Consider the following 19,029-nt stretch of genomic DNA (forward strand, 5'->3'; position numbering starts at 1 on the left):
GCTTTCATTCAGATTTAATGGAGAGATCAGAAATTTTACAGACAAAGCAAAAGCTAAAAGAGTTCAGCACCACCAAACCAACTTTACAAGAAGTGTTAAAGGGGCTTCTCTAAGCAAAAAAGAAAAGGCCACAACTAGAAAGTTGAAAGGTTAAAGCTCATCAGTAAAAGCAAATACGTGGTGAAGATAGTAAATCAACCACATACAAAGCTAGTAGGAAGGTTAAAAGACAAAAGTAGTAAATGTATATCTGCAATAAGTTGTTAAGGATACACAAAACAAAGAGATGTAAAATATGTCAAAAATAATAATTGTGCAGGGAGGGGAGTAAAAAATGCAGAGTTGTCTAAATACCTTTGAATTTAAGAGAGTAGCAGCTAAAATGATCACATAGATAGCTATATATAAACCTCATGGTAACCAAACACCAAACATCTTTGATAGATACACACACAAAAAAAAAAAAAAATAGAAAAGAATCCAAATGTAACACTAAAGAGAGTCATCATATAACAAGGGAAGAGAACAAAAGAAGAAAAGAACAAAAAGAACTACAGAAACAACCCCAAAACAATTTACAAAATGACAATAAGTACATATATATCTATCAATTGCTTTAAATGTAAATGAACTAAATGCTCCAATCAAAAGACCTAGACTGGCTGAATGGATTCAAAAACAAGGTCCAACTAGATGCTGCCTCCAGGAGACTCATCTCAGTTCTAAATACAAACACAGGTTCACAGTGAAGGGATGAAAGGTGATACTGTAAGTAAATGGCAGGCAAAAGAAAGTGAATGTAGCCATACTCATATCAGACACCGTAGACTTCAAGCCATAAAAGGTAACAGGAGACAAAGATGGGCATAATATAATGATAAAGGGAACAATCCATAAAGAAGACACCTAACATAGGAGCACCAAAATATATAAAGCAATTATTAACAAACCAAAAGGGAGAAATTGACAGTAAGGCAATAGTAGGGGACTATAACACCCCACTTACATCAATAGATAGCTCAGCCAGACAGAATGTCAATAAGGAAACACTGGCCTAAATGACACATTAACAAAATAGAGTACAAAAATCATATGACCATCTCAGTAGATGCAGAAAAAGCATTTGACAGGATTCAACACCGATTTATGATATATATCTTTATATATGCTTATGAGCTTTTCCCATTTAGGATATATATGTGTTTCATTTTTTCATATACACCTTTGGATGGAGTAAAACAGAATATTGTCTGAGTGATCATAGTTCCCTTTTATTTGCAGGAAAATAACGTATTTCTAATTATTTAAGCTAGAGAACAACTTCCTGTATGTAGCTAGTATGTTGATGAGTCAAGACAATAGTATCAGTCTGGTAGAATATGGTTGAATATAGTCATTAGCAGCTCTGGACTGATCCAGCTGTAATATTCTATTCTAAAGAATCAGTGATACTTCTAGGTAACAGCACCTTAAATGAAATACATAATATTATGTTATATTGCAAAATGTTTTTCCAGGAAAACATTTTGATTTGTCACTTGGTACAATGGGGTTTGTGTAACTACATGAATCCTCTTTGTGTGTGCATGTGTGTGTGTATATATGTACACTCATGTGCCCATTTTCCTTCCTTCCTCCTAGGTTTATTTGTAGTGAAAATAGAAATTGCCATACTTGTATCTTATTCTGCCATTTGTCTTAAAGATTTCAACTACTTAAAAAAAAAAATTGAAGCATTGCTCTCTAAATGTTTTTAATTGTTGCAGAGCTTGGGATCCTTTGCACTTCCCAAACTAGCTACTTCTCCTTACAGGGAAAAAATAACTCCATGTTTAGGCTAGCAAAGTAGAATTTGGGGTGGGAATTATATCCATAGAAATGTATTCAAATGTATTCCAAGAATAATTAGACCATTATATGGAAAGAAAACAAAACAAAACAAAAACCCAGTATTGTCCTAGGCACTTCAGGAGGGGGGAAAAATCCATTTACACATGGTTTCTCTCCTTAAGGAGTTTATTTTCTGATATAAATGCAACAGCGAGGGCATATAAAATTCATCCCGAGAGAGTTAAAAGCTTTAGGTTAGTCTAAAATCATAGACTAATTGTTAGCGTTTCTGTTTGAGTAGAGTATGTACTATTTGGGGAGGTGGAGCAGACAGTAAGGAATGAGGCAGAGAATATACAAATGAGTAATAATTTCCTAATAATGTAAAAGAAATTATTTGGCATTATTAAATATTGTAGAATATCCATATTTAGGTATTTTAGGGTAATTTCTCATTTTCCTGGAAAGGCTGAAGGAAGTTATACTGGCTTAGAATTTGATGAGTCACCTTAAGGGGTTCCTTACAGAAAAGGAGTTCCTTATGTTCAAGTTGGGCATATTTAACTTTAGGGTACTCTATAACCTCCAAGGGTTTTAATTTCTAAAATATATGAAAAACATGTAAAAGATTCCATATGACCCCCCAAAATCTTGAAACCACCAAATTCCTATGACATCTGTAGTTACTTCTTATGACTAAAGTGGAGAATGAGAAGTAAAAGTTTCATGGACTTAACATTTGTTTTTAGCTTATAAACAAAGTCCCTTTGTTTGATTTTTGCATTCAGACTGTAAATTTACACCAAGAAACTGCTAGAAGAATTTAGTTTTCAGTCAAGAAATAGACGTCAATAACTTGCTTGAACACCCTTCCCTTTCCTTTCTCCAGGCGATAGTAAAGAGGTGGAAAACATTGGTGCCATGTCTTCAAATTTAGTGTATAATGTTAAGCTTCTTTTTAAATCCATTCTGCTTCCCAGAGATGGAGTTTTAGCACTAACAAAAAAGAATGCTCTCTATCCTTATTATAAATGTGCATCACAGAGAAGCTCGATTTATAACCCAGATTCCTATGGATTGTTTGGAGGCCATAGCTGCTTTGTTTTCGGCTTTATAGAGACGGGAAGATTTGTGTGTCATCTTAATTTCTTATTCCTTAATCAATACTTGCTGCATTTTGAAACCTAAAGCTTATGAGATGTGGGATAATACTTTAAATTCTGTTTTAAAGGAGCAATTTTTTAAAAACATGAAGCAGTGTATGGGCTATATGATGGGGCTTGTTGCAAGAACAATGTATGTATATATATATGAAGTATACACGATATACACCTACATATGTGGAGGAAAAGATTTTGATTTGGGAAGAAAAACAGAAGATATAATTTTATCTTTGCCAAATATTTGGAATTCAAGTTTCACCTTTATAAATAATTCTAGTGCCAAGATCTGAGACTGTTTATTTAAATGTCACTGAAAATTTAGTTTCAACCCTTAGTAAATGTATAGAAATGTATTTCTACACATTAAAAAATTCTGTTTTGTATACATTTTATTTCTACTTCAGTCACCTTATTTATTTAGGTAAGTGGAATTTCTCTGTAATTTACATTCATCTCAAATTTTAAAACCCACAGTGTATCTATACCTCTTGCTTAGCGTGCAGAAGGGTCTTAAGTACGAGTTAAATGAAAGTTCCTACAGTGCTGAAGTTAATCTAATTTGGTAACCTTGCTATTTGCTTAGAAAATTATATATCTGGGAAATCTTAGCTTAAATCTTATTTAATTCACATTTATTGCTGACAAAATTTATGTTCCTTACCCATATATCATTCTGTGGAAAGGCAGATAGTATTGTTTCATTCATTCATTCATTCATCCATTTATAGCTGCACTGGGTCTTCGTTGCTGCACGTGTGGGCCTTCTCCAGTTTTGGAGAACAGGGGCCACTCCTCGTTGCAGTGCATGGGTTTCTCGTTGTGGTGGCTTCTCTAGTTGCAGAGCACGGGCTCTAGGTGTGTGGGCTTCAGTAGTTGTGGCACGAGGGCTTCAGTAGTTGTGGCACGCGGGCTTCAGTAGTTGTGGCTCGTAAGCTCTAGAGCAAGGCTCAGTAGTTGTGGTGCACAGGCTTAGTTGCTCTGCGGCATGTGGGATCTTCCTGGACCAGGGCTCGAACCCATGTCCCCTGCATTGGCAGGTGGATTCACAGCCACCTCACCACCAGGGAAGCCCTGTACTGTTTCTTGATTGCTGTTCCTATCAACTTTTCTGAGATGATAAAAATTACAGAAGCTTAGAGGAAGGTGTTCTTTTCAGGGGACACATGTACTTCTCTTTTTTTGAGATTGCTTATTTGAGAAAATGTTACTATACCATATAATAGATATTTAACAAATATGTGGTGATTAAATGGACTGATACAGGTAGAGAGATGAAGATTACTCTTTATTGACTTAAAAAGAGAAACACCACTTCATCCATAGACATTTTCCTTTGTTTGCCTACTATGTGGTAGGAACCAAATTGTTCAATTAATCTTACAACTACTTTATGAAGTAGAAGGTATTATCTCAGCTTTACAGATGAGAAAATTGAGATCTGGAAAGCTTACCTAACTAGTCCAGCATTGTCTAGCTTACCAGTATTCAAATTTAGGCCTATCAGGCTCAAAATTCCAGAATTTTTCCAAAATATACTATCTCTTTTTGCTTATTTGACCTATTTTATTAGTTTCTTCTATATTTTCATAACATTTATTGCTCAAAAAACCAATGGCAATGCATTTATTCTTGACTAATTTTACAAGTTGTTTTAAAAGTCAGATTTATTGAGGTAAATTTACATACAATAAAATGCACCCCTTTTAAATATTTATTTATTTATTTATCTGTGGCTGCTCCGCATGCTTCTTAGTTGCAGCATGCAGTGTGCGGACTCTGAGTTGCAGCATGCATGTGGGATCTCGTTCCCTGACCAGGGCTCAAACCCGGGCCCCCTGCATCGGGAGCGCAGAGTCTTACCCACTGAACCACCAGGGAAGTCCCTAAAATGCACCCCTTTTAAAGTGTACAGTTAGATGAGTTGACAGATGTATATACTCATGTATATATAACAATCAAAATCTAGAACATTTCCATTACTCCCCAGAAGTCCCTCATCCCCTTTATAGTCATTCCCTTTCTGCCACTACTGATCTTTTATCCCTGTAACTTTTTTTCCCAGAATGTCATATAAATTGAATCATAAGTGGATAAGTAACCTTTTGTGTCTGGCTTCTTACTCTTAGCAAATGCTCTTAAGGTTCATCCATGTTGCTGCCGTTATCAGGTATCAGTTTATTGCTGAGTTGTATTCCATTGTATAGATGAACCACAGTTTATTTGCCCAGTCATCAGTTGATGAACATTTGGTTTGTTTCCAGTTTGGGATTATTGTGAATAAACTGCTATACATTCATGTATATAACCTTTTTAGTTTTAGAATATCTGGGTTAATATGGCATTATCTTGAGGACATGCAGTTCTGTTGAGTGACTAGTTCATGGATTCCTTAGTCTTAAATAATCTAAAATATGAGCACTCTATTAGCAATTGGGAATGAAGAAACTTGTTGACTATTTTCAATGAAAATTTGGAGGGTAGTATGTGACATTTGCGATATACTTTTTTTGTTGTTTAATTTAGCATGCTGTAGTAATAGATAAATAATACAAAGTGGAGTACAATGAAAATGTAGTATAATGGCAAACGCTGGACTAAGAGTTTAAAAATTGGGTTCTAGTCATTTAATCTGGTTTCAATCTCCAGTTTTATCTCTTATTAGACTTCTAATTTGTGACTTTGAGCAAATTAGTAACATCTCTGCAAGAAAAATGGGGCTAACATTTCCACATTTTGAAGTATATACGTTATCTCATTTAGTCCTAAAGATCACCATATGAGGTACCTATGAGGTATATAGTGCTAGTCGTATTTTACTGGTGAGTAAGCTGTGATTCACAGAAGTGAAGCAACTGGCAATGGTGGTTGAGTCAACATTTGACTCCTTACAGTTTCCTTCTGGAAAATGGAGATAATACTCACTTTGTAGTTAATGAGAATCAAATGTGATTATATTAATAAGACACAAAACTGCTAGTCTCTTGCTTTCCCTGCCCCCCCACTTTTTAAATTGAAGTATAGTTGATTTACAATGTTGTGTTTGTGGTGTACGGCAAGGTGATTCACTTATACATATGTATAGATTCTTTTCCATTATGGTTTATTACAGGATATTGAATATATATCCCTGTGATATACAGTAGGACTTTGTTGTTTATTTATTTTATATATGGTAGTTTGTATGTTCTCCTTCCCTTTTTATAAAGGTCCCCCTTTCCTTGTCTCCTGCCCAGCTATTCTGTTGTTTATTAAGAGAATTTAAAATGTGGGAGCTAACCTTACCATGTTTTTTCTTTTAATTGCAAAAGATTATACAATGTCAGCAGGCTGGTATATTAGATTTTTCTTTTTATCATAAACATTAGAAAAACACCAAGTTGACTAGCAAATAGAATTTCACCATATAATCTAACAACCTGACAGATTGTTCTCACGTGATTCCTGTTAGCACGTTCTCCAATCATTTTTTCCAATGTGATGCTTTCTGCATTGCTTTGTGCAGTAGCTCAAAACTGCATTCTACTACTTCTGTGTCAACAGTCAGCCCGGTAATTACTCATATTTGCAAATCAGCTTGGGCACTGATTTCTTCCACATACAGCTTCTTCTGCATGGCCAAGACTCTTATCTTTATGCCCTATGATTGTTTAAAATTACTGTAAGCAAGCAACTTGATGAACCTTTCCCCATCTGTCATTCCTGTTTTGCAGGATTGCACCAATCTTGATAAAAACCTTTTATCAGCAGCTATTCTGTAGAACCTCTTAGGATAGTTCTACCAATTTGTGCTGTAAAGTCCTCCTATGCATGAGCCACGAAGAGTAAACACATCATTAGGTTTTCTTTCTCTTGGCTTTCTTAATGAAGGGAGAAATCTTACACAGCTGAAGAAGCCTGGGATTCCTTTCTGAACTGATATATTTACATAGCATATGCTTAGTTTGACACTTGCTTAGAAGAAGCAGAGAGCTTTTTTAGTTAAGTACTGTATAATACTTCAAAGAACATTTTAGCTACACTGTAGCTGTTCAGCTTTTCTGGATACAAAGCTGCTCTCTGCTCTTTAAAAAACATTCCTAGCCTAGTTCTTTATATTATTGCTTTCAGTGCTAGAGAGAATTAAGCTGAATACAGTTGGAAGCTCTTTTCAGAAACAAATTTTAGTTTCAGAAGCTGCTGCATAATGCTAGTAGTTTAAAATGTCTGCACAAACCAAGGGCAACTCGTTCCGCTCTTACCTGGTTGGTGAGAAAACAGATAGTGATTTGGAGCCAGATAATATGCTGTTGTGGTCTGATATAAAGAACCTACACTTGGAAGCCAAATAAATCTAGGTTTAAATCCCATTATGTGGTTGCTAACAATTTTTCTTCAGCAGAGTTAAATTTTCTTCAGCACTGTTTCCTCAACTGTATGGCAGTGATAACAAGAGCTCCTTCTGAGGGTTTGATTTCAGTAACTCAGTGTATGTATAGCACCTGGCAGATGGTAAGACATTCTAAATATTTCCTTTCCCTGTAATCTTTCCCCTACACCCTCAAAAAAAGAATAACTTCCTTTATCACTCAAATGTGACTTCTTGTTGTTGCTAACCTAAATATGTCTCCTGAAGGTTTGAGATAGATGAAGATAGCAGAGTTGACCTACTCATGGAGTGCTGGTAATGATTTTCAGCACAAACTCTGGACTATGGGAAGACTAGGTTAGTTTGAAAATGTACATGGCTATAAACACTGACTAGATACAGACCTCCTGCGTGACTAACGCACATTCCAATTCAATATTTATGGAGTACCTACTACAGTGGTTATGGATAAGACATTCGACTGAGAGATGTGCCCGTTTGCCCTCTGTCTTTCCTCTTCTTTCTGGACTACAGCACAGACATGATGGCTGAAGCTTCAGTAACTTTCTGGGCCATAGTGTGATGTAGAAAGATAGACAGTGCCCAGGTCCTTGACCATGTAGCTGTATAATAGCTCTAGACTGCCTAATTCTGGGTTTCTTTTGCATAAGTGAAAAATATCAATGGGTGGAACGTATAAGGGGTTTGTTTCTGGTGTCTGTTACTAGCAGCAGAACCTAATCCAAACTGATTCAGATAGCAGTCTGGATACAGGCATCTGACTCCTTCTCAACCCACCTCTAGTCACCACTAAAATATCTAAAAATAGTACCCCAGCACTTAAACATAAAAGAGGCATGTTCATATACCTGAAATATAGAAATGTCAAGAAATTTCTATTAGAAATAACCTAGATATTCCCACTGAAAGCAACTAGAGCTCTTTGAAGAATGGCTGTTTCAGGTCTTTGGTAGAAAGTGTACGTGATGAACCTGGGATACCTTTTGTTAGAAGAAAGCTCTCAGAAACTACTTGGGTTGTGTCAAAAGGACTTAGGAATCAACTTGAAGAGATTTGCACTGGCTAAAGGTGGGATAATTTGAGCATCAGGAAGTAGTAACTCAGGGTATATGCCCAGTAGTGGGATTGCTGGGTCGTATGGTAGTTCTATTTTTAGTTTTTTAAGGAACCTCGATACTGTTCTCCATAGTGGCTGTATCAATTTACATTCCCACCAACAGTGCCAGAGTGTTCCCTTTTCTCCACACCCTCTCCAGCATTTATTGCTTCTAGATTTTTTGATGATGGCCATTCTGACTGGTGTGAGATGATATCTCATTGTAGTTTTGATTTGCGTTTCTCTAATGGTTAATGATGTTGAGCATTCTTTCATGTGTTTGTTGGCAATCTGTATATCTTCTTTGGAGAAATGTCTATTTAGGTCTTCTGCCCATTTTTGGATTGGGTTGTTTGTTTTTTTGTTATTGAGCTGCATGAGCTGCTTGTACCAAAATGTTCATTGCAACTCTATTTATAATAGCCAGGACATGGAAGCAACGTAAGTGTCCATCATCGGATGAATGGATAAAGAAGATGTGGCACATATATACAATGGAATATTACTCAGCCATAAAAAGAAACGAAATTGAGATAGTTGTAGTGAGGTGGATGGACCTAGAGTCTGTCATACAGAGTGAAGTAAGTCAGAAATAGAAAAACAAATACCGTATGCTAACACATATATATGGAATCTAAGAAAAAAAAAAAGTCATGAAGAACCTAGGGGTAAGATGGGAATAAAGACACAGACCTACTAGAGAAGGGACTTGAGGATATGGGGAAGGGGAAGGGGAAGCTGTGACAAAGTGAGAGAGTGGCATGGACATATATACACTACCAAACGTAAAATAGATAGCTAGTGGAAGCAGCCACATAGCACAGGGAGATCAGCTCAGTGGTTTGTGACCACCTAGAGGGGTGGGATAGGGAGGGAGACGCAAGAGGGAAGAGATATGGGAACATATGCATATGTATAACTGATTCACTTTGTTATAAAGCAGAGACTAACACACCGTTGTAAAGCAATTATACCCCAATAAAGATGTTAAAAAAAAAAAGAAAAAGTAGTAACTGTGGTGGATTGAAACACATCAAGTATGTTTAAGATTAATGAATTCAGATGTTACTTTTAAAAAGTCATTGTTTATTTTTGGAGTTTATTAGGGAGTCAATTCATTATTTCAAAAATTGGTAAAGGAAAGATTCAAGCATTAATTCTGGCTTTCCTGTACAAACTGTATAGGGATAACCAAATAGCTGCTATGGGCAAGATTTTCTTTAACAGAAATATTTCAGCTACTACATTAAGAAAGGCTGATAGAATTATAATATCACCATCTTGCAGCCCCCCTAATGAAAGAACTATCCGTGGTTTCTAAAACCATTTGATGGATTGCTAATGCAGAACTTTATAATGACTAGATCAGGCTGACAACACCTGAACATACAGATTAATCCTAACAGAAAAAAAAAAAAAGAGACTACCAGACATATATTTCCTGATGAAAGTTCACACCTCTACCATAAAGTACTCTTGCTGAAAAATCAAACCCTACTTTTGTCAAGCTGTGGAATCAGCTACTGGTTTATAGGAAGTACCCAGGGATGGAATCAGAGTTAATACATTGCAGCCACTAAAAGAGAGGAAGGTAGCACTCAATACGAGGCAAAAGCGTACTCTTGATATAACAGGTTACTTCAATAACAAGGAAATTTTAGAAATTGGTTTTTATGCTTGGAAATTTAAAAAATTGTGGAGTCTTTGGATTAAGACATGGAAAATGAGTTTACAAGACAGTAGACTGAGGTGAATAGGAGAAAATATTTGCAAATCATATATCTGATAAGGGATTAAAATCCAGAATATATAGAGAACTCCTAAAACTCAACAATAAAAAAAAAAATTTTGAAAATGGGGGACTTCCTGGTGGTCCCTGGTGGCTAAGGCTCTGCGCTGGCTTCCACTGCAGGGGGTGTGGGTCTGATCCCTGGTTGGGGAATTAGAATCCTGCATGCCAGCACAGCCCGGCTTAAAAAAAAAAAAAAGCCAAAGATGGGCAAGGGACTTGAATAAACATTTCTTCAAAGAAGATATACAAATAGCCAATAAGCACATGAAAAGATGCCCAACATCACCAATCATTAGGGAAATGCAAATCAAAACTACAATGAGATGCTCACACACATTAGGATGGTTTTATTTTTTTTTTTTTTTTTTTTTAATTTATTTATTTATGGCTGTGTTGGGTCTTTGTTTCTGTGCGAGGGCTTTCTCTAGTTGTGGCAAGCGGGGGCCACTCTTCATCGCGGTGCGCGGACCTCTCACTATCGCAGCCTCTCTTGTTGCGGAGCACAGGCTCCAGACGCGCAGGCTCAGTAATTGTGGCTCACGGGCCCAGTTGCTCCGCGGCATGTGGGATCTTCCCAGACCAGGGCTCGAACCCGCATCCCCTGCATTGGCAGGCAGATTCCCAACCACTGCGCCACCAGGGAAGCCCAGGATGGTTTTATTTTAAAAAATAAAATAAAAAATCACAAGTGTTGGCGAGGATGTGGAGAAATTAGAACCCTGGGCACTTTTGGTGAGGTTGTTAATATGTTACAAACTCTGTGGAAAACAGTATGGAGATTCCTGAAAAACTTAAAAATGGACTTTCCATATGATCCAGCAATTCCATTTTGGGATTTATGTCCAAAGGAAATGAAAACAGGGTCTCAAAAAGAACCTATGTTCATAGTAGCATTATTCACAGCAGCAACCAAAGTGCCCATCAACTGATGAATGAATAAGCAAAATGTGGTATATACCTATAATGAAACATTATTCGGCCTTAAAAAGGAAGGAAATTTGACATATGCTACAACATGGATGAAACTTGGGTTCATTATGCTAAGTGAAATAGGTCAGTCACAAAAAGACAAATACTATATGATTCCACTTATATGAGATACTTAGACGAGTCAAAATCATAGATGCAGAAAGTGTGGTTGCCAGGGGCTGGTGGGGAGAGAGGAATAGGGAAATGTTATTGTTTAATGGGTATGAGTTTCAGTTTTACAAGGTGGGAAGAGTTATGGTGATGAATGGTAGTGATGGCCCCACAACATTGTGAATGTATGTAATACCACATAACTGTACACTTAAAAATGGCTAAGATAGTAAATTTTATGTTACTTGCATTTTACCACCCAAGAAAAAAATTTGGAAAAAAAAATGTGCACTTCCACACTCTGGGCTAATAGAAGACACCAGATGGTCTCAGGTCTCCTTGCAACTAGAGCACAGACAGAACCACAAGTATACCTTCCCCTAACTCCTGAGTTCTAATTTGAGTTTTTATTTATACAATTAACATATTCTTCATTAGATGGTTCTTCTTTTAAAAAATGTTTTTATTGAAGTATAGTTGATTTATAATGTGTTAATTGCTGCTGTACACATGGTTCTCCTTTATCTCTATAGTTGGAAGTTTTTTGTTTTGTTTTTTCCTTTCATGATGATGGAAATGTTTATAAGAGAATGGAAAGCAGAAGTATTGGTTTAAGTTGCTTCTAAGCAGATTTGTGTTGAGTAACCGAGCAGATAAATTTGAGCTTTGATGTCTTGGGTAATTTTCATTCTGAGAGTTATTACAAATAATCTATATCAAAGATTCTATGTTCTTATCAGAAATTAAGCTAAGTAGAAAAAAAAAGGTAAAGCATTTATATTCTGGGTTTTTCTTTGTTTCTCTTTTCTTCCCCCCCCCCTACAGCTAATAAAAATGCAATCATGGAATAAAAAATTTTTATCTTAAGATTTCTACTTTCTTATACCTGAACTAATGTTAGTTACTAATTTTAGTTTAGTAATTAGTCCTTATACTAATGTTAGTTACTCCTATAAATACTGCCACCGTGGGGTTTTTAGAACACCAGTACATTATTTTCAAAGCCTCAAATTAACATGGACTGATGAAACTGTTATTAAGCTCCATTTTTATCTCTGGAGAAAGGTTTTGCTTCAACAAGCAAAACATCATCAGAACATCATTATAATTATTGGCAGAATGAAGCGTTGTAATGAATTTGTAAGCTGTTGCTAGATTTGTAGGGCCAATGGAAATCCTATTTTCAAGAGCTTAATTATTCTACTCCACCTGCAGACCAGGTACTGGGCTATGTATACATAAATATCATAATTATGACTTCCTTTTCTGTTCTTTTCTAATAGTAGCATGGTTTGTAATTATACTGTTAGATTTGAAGAAGATTCAAAAATAACAGCAGCTTCATTTAGAAATGCTAATATGATTTTAAAGTAACTAGATAACTCTTTCTAAAATTGTACTCTACCTATGTAAACTGTTGATTCAAGGTCAAAATTCAGCTTTATCTAGAATAAGATCTGTTAATGTCTAAGTTCAATTCACAATCTGGTAACTTGCTATAAATTAGAGTATCTCTTGGGAAAGGGTGGTATTCAGCTTCTGAAATAAAATATATATCAGCTCAAAGATACCCTGTGAACATCAGAGTACAGGGTTTGGAGTTCAAATCTCTAGTGAACCATCAAATAATCACATGACGTAGGGTAAATTACTTAACATCACAGAGCCTCAGTTTCATCATCTGTAAAATAGAAATATAATTTTTAATCTTAAATTCTCAGCTATCTTGGCTTTGTCCTTGTCCTCTGTTTTAATGAATCTCTTGTGGGCTATTATACCTTGGTCTCTTCATCCTTAAAATGTGAATAATATAATATACTATAAACCCCCTGCTCATTTCTTTGAGTTGTTTGCCTAGGAATATAATCTTATTTGAAGCATTGTGAGCCACTTGTATCAAAGATTATTTTAACTTTGTTTTTTTTTTAATGGACTAGCAGAATTACTTTTTCATTTTGTCCTTTATTTTCAGTAGTTGCTAGGGAATACTACTTGCTTGCATTACTGGAAGAGTCCTGACCACCAAAAGTATAGGCAGTTCTCCTCTGAGTTGGAGCTATCACAGAATACTTAAACATTTGACTGTGTAATTTAAATCTTGGTCTATCAAGCAGTAAACAGATGGAACTTTACTAACAGCAGTTCTTAAATTATAAATCCATTTTAAAGAGTTGGCCAATATACAGCATCACAATCCGTATTCTGTTATGTCAGTTATGTTCATTTTTATTTGGATTATGATTTCAGAATACCCAAATATGGGAAAGGAAACAAAATTGTCTCTCTCAAATGTCTGTTATTTTTTAAAATTGCATGTTTAACAGTGTTCATTCAGTAAATATTTATTGAATGCCTACTTGAACCAGGCACATTTCTAGGCATTGGGGATGCAGCAATGACCAGGAGAAGCAAAATCTCAACCCTTGTGGAACTTACATTCTAGTGGATTGGAGAGGGCTTATAATCTGAATATGTATAATACCAAGTAGTGATAAATGCTATGAAGAAAAATAAAGCCAAGTAAGGACCTAGAGAATGATGGGGTGAGAACTGCTATTTAGGATAGGGTGGTCAGAGAGGGCCTCTCTAATAAACTGACGCTTAAGCAGTGACCTGAAGAAGTAAGGGAGCAAGCCAAGTGGGTATCTGGGGAAACAGGTTGCCAAGCAGAGGGAATGGCAAATGCAAACACCCTGATTTCAGAGCATGCTTGACTGTAAGTCTACTCATTCCACCTGGAAGCTTTCACTTAAAACGTTACTGTGTTTCATAACACATTCTACATAACTTTTTTTTTTTTTTTTTTTTTTTACAGTTTGTGTATCATTGCGTTATTGTTTCTTATGCCCATGTTTCCTACCGATCTGGCCTTTAGGGACAGGGATTGTGCCTTACCTGCCACATGTTAGCTGCCGAATAGATACTGATTGAACCAGTCAGTTTGATTTTCTATTGAGCAACTACTATTCCTTCTATTTACTTGCTACCAAAGGATTATAAGAATATAAATTGTTAGATATATAAATAAAAAAGAGAAAATAATGGGCAAGCAGGCATTGGTCTACATTATTCAGAGGAAGGAAAAAGCCAATAATTTCTTTCACTGAAATCTATTACAAATTTATTTGAAGGTTGTTCTTAACTGAAATATGACCTTCATATTTTAAAAACTCATGGTGATATCCACAGTTTTAATGTTTACTGAATTACTCAGGAAAATGAATTTGAAAAGTAAGGTATCAGGAAAATTTCTTTGAATTGCACCTAGTTTTAGAAGAGAACAGTTTGCTCTCCCAAAGGAAAACTAAGTTATATTTTGCTTTACTTAATTTTTAACTGTTTGTGCAAAGAACTTATTCCACAGTTTCTTTATGATGTTTACTGAATGTTATTTCCTGTTGTAGATCTCTAAAGTTACTAAAACTAAATTTTATTGGATTATGTTTCTAATGAAATAAATCTTTAGGATCAGCAACAAATGAGCTTTCAAGGTTTTTGAATTTATTTATTTACTTTTTTTTTTTTTTTTTACTTTAACTTGAAAGGTTAATCTAGTTCATGGATGTAGCAAAAGCTTTAAAATGAGTAGTAAGCTTATCACCACTCAGCAGAAAACCCTGGTTTTAGCTTTTAAAGTTACTATCATTTATACTTAGCAAAATGTCAATGCAATTTACTTTTCGAAATTTGAAAGTTTCTATAGTCAATTTTCTATAATATGAGAAACATAATAAAATTATTGTACTTACCTTTAGATAAGCCTGTTTGGTAGTTAGTACTGCATGTCAATACTCAGAGTTTTCTTTCTTTCTATCCTCCCCTCCAAAAAATGTCAGTGCCTATTTTGAAAACTAAGAATTTTAACTAAAAATTTATAATTCTTTCTTTAAATATTTTAACAAAAGTGACTTTGACCTTCTTAATTTTCTTTTTTTATGGTTTAAAAACACGTTAAACATATTCATGGAAAATTAGAAAATCATACTATATGTGCTGTTCTGTAACCTCCTTTTTTTCAGTTAACAACCTCCATATGTCCTTCCATCTTTCCTTCTTACCAAGCCCATAGTCAGATTTCCCAGCTTAGGACCAAGTCTCACATCTGGTTGTTATATTTCTTAAGTCTCTTTTCAAAAAGTCTAACCCAGTCTCCTTTTTCGTTTCATACCACTAATTTATTGAGGAGATGGGGCCAACTCTCCTGCAGGATGTCTCACCCTCTTGATGTACTGGTTGCACCTGCACTTAACTTGTTCCTCTTTCCCTTGTATTTCCTGTTAACTAGAAATTGAATCGTAGGGTCAGAGAGATCCAAGTTAAACATTTTTGGCTGGGATATACAATAGGTTATGTACTTTTTATTTTAACTCATCAAGAGACACAACATCTGCATGAGTCATCATTAATGAGACTGAATTTGACCACTGAATTAGGGTGCTGACTGATCCCTTCATTGTAGAGTTTCACCTTTTTCTCCTTGTGACTAGGAAACACTGTATTTGGTGTTACTTTGCACAGTATGAATCACTAAATCCCTGTCAAACATATGCCTGAATATAACACTTGGCTAAATTAGTCATTTCATGAGGAATTGCATAATACTAATTTTCTGATTTTAATTTTTTTCTTCTACATTATTAGCCACCCTTTTTCTGTAAAATAGAATTCTTTGTCATCTGGGGCTATTGGTGTGTTCTCCTGCAAAGATAGATAAATAACTTCTTTCATTTAGTTACCAGTTTTCGTCAGAAGATGATTTAAGTATTTTTTCTGGCTATCTCCTTTTTTGAATATCATTATAGATTCATGGATCTTTATTGATTTAGTGTGTTTCAGTCAACATCAGTCATAATTCTCACAGCTTTGACTTAATCGGGAAAGGGACCTTTCAGATTGATGTCTCTAAGAAGCCCTGATTGCTTTTATAATTTTTTTATCCTGATTGCTTTTAGTAAGGAATGGTATCAGATACAAAATCTGGACATAAAGGTTATTGAAAGTTTTAAATTTTGACTTTTCTTTATTTTCCCATCACATGCCTCATCATAATGGTAGCCTACTAGTTCCATAAGCAGGTTTACTCTCTTTTGGGTCATGGAGGAAGGGCACATCTCAAAGGTGGGACAAAAGTTTTATATTTCTGTTTTAACTGGTCTAAATGTTAGTATAGCTGACGGATGATTCAAATGTTGGCACGTAAATGTTTTTAATGGAGGGCTTTTTTTGTTTGTTTGTTTAAACATCACTTAGGGGCTTCCTTGGTGGTGCAGTGGTTAAGAATCCGCCTGCCAATGCAGGTGACGCGGGTTCGAGCCCTGGTCCGGGAAGATCCCACATGCCACGGAGCAACTAAGCCCGTGTGCCACAACTACTGAGCCCAAGCACCACAACTACTGAAGCCTGCGTGCCTAGAGCCCATGCTCTGCAACAAGAGAAGCCACCCAATGAGAAGCCTGCGCACCACAATGAAGAGTAGCCTCTGCTCACCACAACTAGAGAAAAGCCTGCACGCAGCAGCAAAGACCCAACGCAGTCAAAAATAAAAATAAATAAATAAAATTAAAACAAAGAACATCACTTAGTATTAGCCGTTCGCCCATGCTACTATATAAGGAAATCCTCAATTTATAAATATGTGACTTCTGAAGGTTTGCTTGTACCACACTTCTTTTTTTAGCGTTCAGCACATTTTCTCCTAGTAATAATGCAGATGATGAAATATATTATTGGATTCCAGCTCTTACAATCTGTGTATGATTTCCAAGTTGTACCAGACCCATATCTTTGCCTCCCTTCCCTCCTGATGCCCCACTGAAATAAAATATATAGAAATAAGAAATGAAGAAGCCAATAACAGTAAATAGGAAGATTACCATAGGGTGATAATTAAACAGATTTCTGGATCTCTGTTCCAGTACTAGAAGGCACAGCTGTACCCTCTCCTTCCTTCCCCTTATCTCTCTCACCCCTGCACTTGAACTATAGATAGCTGGCGTGAACTCCAGCCAAAACACCAGCAGATTTTCTTTAGAGAAATTGGGAAAAGCTAAGGCTTCTAGAGTACGAGTTATGTCCCCAGGACAAAAGAAAAAGTCATCTTCATTCTGGTATTTAGAGGGCCTGCTGGCTACCCACCCACACACCCTAAAGGAACACTGTCACTCCGCCTGTACCCAACCCACACAGAGCCCCTCTCAGGAGAACAATCTAGCCCAAAAGCAGACCATCTTCACAATAACAGAGGAAATCTGTGTTAGCTAATGAGTCATTCAAGCCTAAAGATGAGTGAGTAAACAGAGATCACAGGCGTATGAGGAAAGCTAACACCATGAAAGAGACTAAAATAACCAGAAAAATGACCACCAAAGAAAACAGAGATAATCAGAACTTTACAAAAACAGAACCGTAACAGACTCAGAGCTGCAAGAAGATACTACATCCATTAAACAAGAATAAGAGAACACAAGGTTTCGGGTTGAAAGGGCACACCAAGTGCTGAAATAGTGAATCAAATATCATACTGTTAACACATTCTCACAAAACTGCAGAATTCCTAGGGTAAACACAAGACTCAGAGGGAAGTCATGTACAAAATGGCAAGTATCAGACTGAAGTCAAACCTCTCATCAGTAGCCCGTAATGCTTTAAGAAAGTAAAACATTGCCTACAGCATTTAGAAAGAAAATAATATGCAGCCCAAGGATTCTATATCCTGCCAAACTATTAATCAAAGGTGAGAGCAGAATAAAGTTGCTTTCAGACATGCAAGGACTTTGGGTTTACCTCCTCTTGGAATTAAAAGAAATGAGCTTTTAATTGAAAAAACACCATCAACTTTCTTAAAAAATAGAAAATCATTGTGTAATTTTTCATTAAACGTTTTCATTTTGCAGTTTGATTTTTTGTAATCTCATTGCTGCCAGAAGGGTTTATTGAGAGGAAAAGGGGGAAGAAGGATTACAACCATAAAATAAGTAGTTTTGGATTTACACCATAAAATAAATTACAGAGCTACTGTAGCAAACAGCAGTAAGCCTACTCTCTTTACTCTCAGTGGGCAGAGATATTCCATATGTTGCACATGTAACTAACCCATGATTTTCCATGTTTCCCAGTGACCCCAGCAACAGGCATTCCAGGACTACCTACAGTACAATCACAACTGGTTGGTACACCACATGGCCAGTAGGGGCAACAGCATCAAATTCTTCTTCCATCATGACTGGAAAGACAGGATCTGGCTTATATTTAAAAGCATCATTCTGACTGCTATGTTGAGAGCAGACTTTGGGGTAGAATAGTAGAGCAAGGGTAAAAGCAGGGAGAGCAGGTTAGACATCACTGTAGTATTCCAAGCGAAATATGGCAGTGGCTCTGATGTGTTGGTAACTTGTGTAGTTGGTGAAAAGTGATTAGATTCTGGGTATAATTTGAAGGTAGGGACAGCAGGATTTCCTGACTGGTTGGATATGGGGTGAACAAGAAAGGAGTCAGTATTTCTGGTCTGAGCAGTAAAGGAGGAGCAGATTGAAGGGAAAGATTAGGGATTAAATTTTGAATGTTATGTTTTAGAAGTCCATTTCACCTTCAAATAAAGATGTCAGTTATTGATACTTGGATTGGCACATAGGTATAGGTGCCTGCAGTTCTGAAGAAAGGTCTGGCCTGGAGATAGAATTTTGGGAAAAGTCAACATATAAAT

Source organism: Phocoena phocoena, chromosome 2 (genome assembly GCF_963924675.1).
Source record: "Phocoena phocoena chromosome 2, mPhoPho1.1, whole genome shotgun sequence".
In the NCBI taxonomy this organism is placed as follows: domain Eukaryota; kingdom Metazoa; phylum Chordata; class Mammalia; order Artiodactyla; family Phocoenidae; genus Phocoena; species Phocoena phocoena.